Source organism: Mytilus galloprovincialis, chromosome 4 (genome assembly GCF_965363235.1).
Source record: "Mytilus galloprovincialis chromosome 4, xbMytGall1.hap1.1, whole genome shotgun sequence".
Classification (NCBI taxonomy): Eukaryota; Metazoa; Mollusca; class Bivalvia; order Mytilida; family Mytilidae; genus Mytilus; species Mytilus galloprovincialis.
Genome location: NC_134841.1, coordinates 40732474 through 40738631, shown reverse-complemented (window position 1 = coordinate 40738631; position 6158 = coordinate 40732474). Strand labels below are relative to the sequence as shown.

General features: G+C 30.8%; 1 long non-coding RNA gene across 1 annotated transcript; it reads right to left on the bottom strand.

The window, feature by feature from the left end:
- Window positions 1-215: 215 nt before the first annotated feature.
- On the bottom strand, window positions 216-5888 carry LOC143070597 (uncharacterized). Its single transcript, XR_012976590.1, has 2 exons — window positions 5395-5888; window positions 216-942 (listed from the first exon to the last, which is right to left on the bottom strand). It is a non-coding gene; the product is annotated as an uncharacterized LOC143070597 (long non-coding RNA).
- Window positions 5889-6158: the final 270 nt, after the last annotated feature.

The window sequence follows — 6158 nt, the reverse complement described above, 5'->3', positions numbered from 1 at the left end:
TGTACTAGAGCATTGTATGTCTCCATGAACATGGAACATTAAGGCCGTTTTTAGCTTGTAGGATGATAAACTGATACACTTTCCAGGGTAATTTATTTCCCCAATCACCAACGATTTAAGAACTTTTGTAAGCTTTCTTGTGTTTTTCATCCATGTTTTGCATTGTTTTTAACTCAATAGCAGCAAGTGTTAAAAACCAACATGGTGGGTCTGGGTAATGATCTTTATGACAGGCTTTGGCAATGATTTGGCTTCCAGTTTCTTGGAAATCGCCTTGAAATTGTTTAGGGAACCCAGAATATGACATGACAGTTGTCACGTTTTGGTGTTTAAAAGCTGGCATTAAATCTATTCCAAGTTCTATTGAATCCTTTGGTACGAGACCAGGTGATGTGTCCGAGGGTGATAAGATCCATGAACCGACATACTTTAAAAGTAACTCTTGCTTGTGATGAGGAAAGACTGTTATCTTCCCTTTTCTTGTTTCGATTGAAAATGGTTTCACTTTTAATACGGACAAAAGTTGTTTCCAAAAATCATATACGATCTTCGATTTTTCCCCGATAAATTCCTTGTTAAGTGTTAGATATTTATTATAGATGGTCTTTACATCAGCATCGAAAATTTTGATCTTTTGGAACCACGGTGTACATCCCTTTTGTAATTCTATGGTTTCATTCTTTGACAGATTTTCAAAGATAATCATAAAATCAAACTCATCTGGAGGCCCGACTTTGGTACCTTCATAAAAACTCCCAGATTTAATAATTTCCCCTATTTTAAAAGCAGGATTTGCTCTGCCAACATTGTCTAGAATATCACGTAGGATTTGAAATGTTTTATTTTCTATATCTTTGACCTCCTCGGGTCGAGCTGAAATGTACACTTTTCTTTATAAACCCTCTCCAGGAACTTTTCTCTCATATTAGTTGGCCATTTAATCTGAAAGAATACAAAACATTAATGAGACATGAAAAAATACATTGAATATTTATGTTTAACATTAAAACAATTAAGTATGATCGTCAAAATAAACTGTTCGGAAGTAAAACCCTAGAAGGTAAACTGGGAACCAATTTCAACGATATAAAAATGAGACTAAAACTATGAATAGGTAGAATAATATGTAGTAGATGAACAGGAACAGGAAAATAAGATAGCATTGGTATTCATGCATTTCATTGCCTAATGACTGGTTATAAAAATACTCTCATGAACCTTTATCAAAATTATCTTTGCATCACTGTGATCTTAACAGTACGAATACCTAAAATAATTTCAAGCGTACTTGTTGACACATTAATTTTCTGTTTCTTTTTTTATAAAGTGCAGTGGCTGTATTTGTAGCTGTATTTGTCTTCAAAACACATTTTGGTAAACGGAACCACCTAAAAGCCAATATACAAAGTTTGGATCCAACCAGTATCAATTATCAAGGGATTTTGTAATGTTTTCTGCTGTCAGATTTATCTTCTTTTTTTTTTTTTAATTTTACATACATATTGATTGAATGTCTTTTTGAGATGAGACCAGAAAAGAATTCACCTTTACTACGAATTCATTAGTCTCCATTCAACAACAAAATTAGTTTAACTAAGAAAATAAAACACAATTTAAAGTAACATTTCCAAAGATGTAATAAAGTATTATAAATTCACAAATCCAGTTGTTCTGTGTAGACATGACTTATCATTGATATAGTCTTATTTATAAATCAACTGTCTACCAGACTTTGAAAAGATTGTTTAACCCAAGAAACAGATTACCTTAAGTGATCTCCCTTCTTTTCAACTTGTTCCTCTATTTGTAGATGAACTTGCTACACAGGCCCTCGCCTAAATTTTTGTTTTTATTTTTGGTTGGGTTTGTGTTGTTCTTCGGTTGTTTTAAGTGTTTTGTATTGTTAGTGTTTTCTTGTGTTGTCTGTATTAATGTTACAAGTGATACATGGTATACTGCCATCTTGGATTGTACAATCACAGTAAAAAGTCGGTCTAGTTATTTGCCTAAATCTGCAAATTTTGAGACAGATTTGCAATTTAAAGGTTAGACTGTTTAATGATTTAAAGAAAACTTGGTACTTTTTTGTATAATTAAAAATATTTAAACAAATATCATTTTTTTTTGTTTTTAGAATCTTTTTTTTCAAATGGGCCATTTAAGGGAAGATAACTCTTTTAGTAAAAAATGTATACTGGACTGATAGGGAAATTTTTTCTTTTTACTTTTAGCAAGAAAAGAAGTGCGGTGACACCATTTTTTCTTTCTATTTTCTTAAAATATATTACAAAAACTATCTTTTCACAATTTATTTCAAAATTCTATCTCATAGAATTTTTTTTATGCACACAAATGTGTTTTTCCATGAACAATCTAACCAAATTTAGGCAATTTTCAACGACATATAGCTTGAAAAATAGCACGGTGACCCATACTTTTTATTATATTTTTGAAAAGAGCATAGTAAAATCTTCATTTTGGCCAAGTATAAGAAAATTCTGTCTCAAAAAATATTTACTTATGATCTACCTTAAAGGGGCACTGGCTGTCAAATTCATGTTCACCGATTTGAATCAAATTCTGATATTTAATTCATAACCATGTAAAACATTTATCCAAATTATAAAACGCTCTAAAACGAACAATTGACAGGGCATCGGCTGAATATTATGTTACTTTGTTTCGTGTCTATTTTAGTCTAGATTCAACCTAAGTAACTATCGGGTTGACCTCAATAGACCTCCGAAGGCCATATAAGGGATATTAGCATAAAATGATGAATATAGATAAAAAAGATGATAGCGAAATGTGAGGATTTTTCTAGGTCTGTTTAGTTTCGTATTATAGATTAAAACTATATTTTAATCGTTGTTTATACCTGTATAAGATTGATTTTTGTGGATCGAATCAGTCAGTCAAATTATTTACCTTTGTTTCACTTTTAATGTTGACATTTTTTTGCTTTAGATAACATGTTTTTGCTTTAGATAACATGACACGCACAATTGTGCGTTATTCATCTTTAGCTAAGGAGTGAAACTGAAGTTCATATGAATACGGTTTCAATGAGGTCGAATTATTCACTTACAAAAGTTGATCATCAATTTTTCTTAGCTTATTTTGACAAAATTGAACCATACTTCTGGCTGCTCAAAGCGAATTATTATTTCACTATTTCATTTTCATTAATGATTAGAAAATACCAATAATATTTAAGACTTTTTCATATATCTTGCAGCTAGTGCTCCTTTAAGTGACTCAAGTATTTATACATCCAAAATTTAATATTTATAGTTCCTTGTTATAGTAAATGCTAAAATGGAGGAACAGAAGTTATAAAGTTATATTTTGAATTACGAACGCCATCATGATATGTTTTACTCTTATGAGATATCATTGTCAGAGCTGAACGCAGAAATGTTCTAATGTCGAAGCTCTGTTCAAAACGCTTTTTTTATTTGCTTAGATAAGAACATTGTCCTGAATTTTAATTGTACTTCATGTTCTGAGAAGAGTTATATGACAGAAAAGACCAGTCCTACTCCTTTTGGAGTTTCTAAGATTCCCTCTGGTTTTGTTTGTAATCTGATGATTGATTTGTTGATTATATTTCTCCCCTAATAATATTTAGATATATGCACTGCATTATATTGCAAAATAACGTTATATTAACTAGAGTTCTATAAGGCAGTCTGATGTTTCAGAAACTTGAACCCAAATATATAGGTTTCATACATTTTCGAATAATGAATCGATTGAGTGGGAACACAGTTATATAGAATGACACGTCAAATGAAGATTTCACAGTAAAGAAGTGATAACAAAGTCTACAAGTATTTCGCCAAATATTGTTTATATATATATATGGAAGTTGTTTCACAGAATCCCACTCCACTTATGACAGTGTGCAAACCACACATAATGTGTTTATAGTTCAGTGTTTAAGCGCGGGAAGGCAATACTTGTTTGATTCTCAGTTTTTTTGTCGATGGTATCAAACAATATAGAGTTCATTTGATTACTCAAGCGCAAGGATCGCATTTTTCTCGTTGCTAGTCAAGTAAATTCATTAAAATAGCTTTAATTCCTTACAATGTGACTTTAAATCCATTATAACCTCTCTTAATAATTATTTGCTATGAACTGTCAAGAGCACTGTTCTAGAACAATCGTTATAAAATTTCTCCTGAAAACTTTCACTTGTAAATGAATTCTAAAGTGAAACAGTAATTTTAATATTGTATGTTCAATTCCTTCAGAATTATCCACTACGGCAAATTCAATGCTGCTCAGACAATTCACTTACAGTTCAGTAACTTTGCCAACAACTCAGTATTTTATTGATGTGTACAGGTAATCAACAACTACGGAACAGTCCGAACATAGACGGTTCCATCCATACACATTTTTTTTTAAAGAAAGCAATATATCAATATATCATACATTATTTATGTCCAGAGTCAGAAGCATATGTGTTATGATGGTTGTATGAACAATTCCTTCCATTCTCAATTCAGGCATTTTCAACTTTGTTCTAGTTGATTCCACAATATTTTGCATCATTGCATCGTCATAAAATATAAATGGAAACGCACTTAGTGACTTATGCATCTTTTGCAATGGGATGTCACATGAAATTTTATTGCGTATAAGAAAACAACTATCACCAGATGTTAAGCAGTAAGCGTGTCATCCTTGTCTTCAACTAGGCTAAGCTTCTATATTAACTGTACATACTAGTATTTTCTTTACCCGAAGACATATTATTATTATTCCAAGCTATAGTAACGATGTCATCTCGAGTTTTCAAAATATGTTATAGGAACAGTAAAATAAAAATAGACTGGTGCTTTGAACCACCCAAGATATTTTTGAACGAATTTCAGAGAAAATGTCCTGTCAAATTTAAAGGACTATTTTTTTCTTTCATTTTAAGCATGAATTCGAATATGATGTAGTATGTTTTGGTGGATTACTGTTAAAGTTGATTTACTCCTTAAACAATCCTGCCTTACCATATGAGATAAAACTACTGAAAAAAATAATGATCAATTACTAAGTTTATACGACCAAACCTTCACTACAAATAAAATGTTTCACAATACTTTTTGAATAATATGATGTATTAACATCTTTGTCAATATTTGTTGAAAATCTAGCACAAGAGAATATTTTTTTTTCAAAATTGTGCTGTGGGAATATTTCTTGTATAATTGTTAACCCTGCAAAAAAGTTATAAAGCAGTGTATACAATCTCAACTTATCTTGCAATACATAAGTGCCGAGGAACAGACAGTTGGAAAGCTAGAGAGACATACAGAGTGATTAATATGTGATTTAACAATGTAAGAACCTTATAAACAAAATATAGGTATAGTAAAGTAAAATACCTACCATTCTTGTATGATCAGGAGTAGCTAAAAGATAAAACCAGTCGTTTGATGAATCGACTGTTGAACGTTCAAATATTTATTCAAAGATTATAAGGAAGGCAATGTCAGATCTAAAAAAATAAGAAAATTAGGATAAATACATAAGTTTGGGTGGGTTACTTCAATATGTATGTCATTTTTCTCTATTGCATAATTTTTATCCATTACTCTTTAAATTTTTGAACCTCGTCATTTTCTCTTGTTTATATTTTGGATCTGTTTTTTTCCAAATTCTATTTTTGTTCCATAATTCGGTATTCTTTAAACCCGATGCAGACCCTCCCAAATATGAAACTTTATATTTTAATGTATTATAGTGTAGCATTTAAATCACACACAATGTGTATAATGTCAAGGATTTACAAATGAATACTTCATTTACAAACTTGAACAATTGCAAATGTGCACAATACCATTAAATAGTAACAATAATTGTCAATGAAAATTGAAGCTGATCCCGAAAATAAATTAATCATTAGACCCAATAAATATTGTACAACAATGGACCTTTTAATACTTAAGGCTAATTATAAAATACCAAAAATGAGACACAACAAGGGAACTACCACGTGAAATTATGAAGGAAAAGGATACTGAAATGAATATCCAAGCTTGTAAGAACTGATTATAAACATTATTGCTGCTCAAATGCGGGTAGAAATGAGAAGTAAACGAAATGCAGGAAATCGGTGTGTACAAACTTGAAAATATAGTCCGTTGAAAACA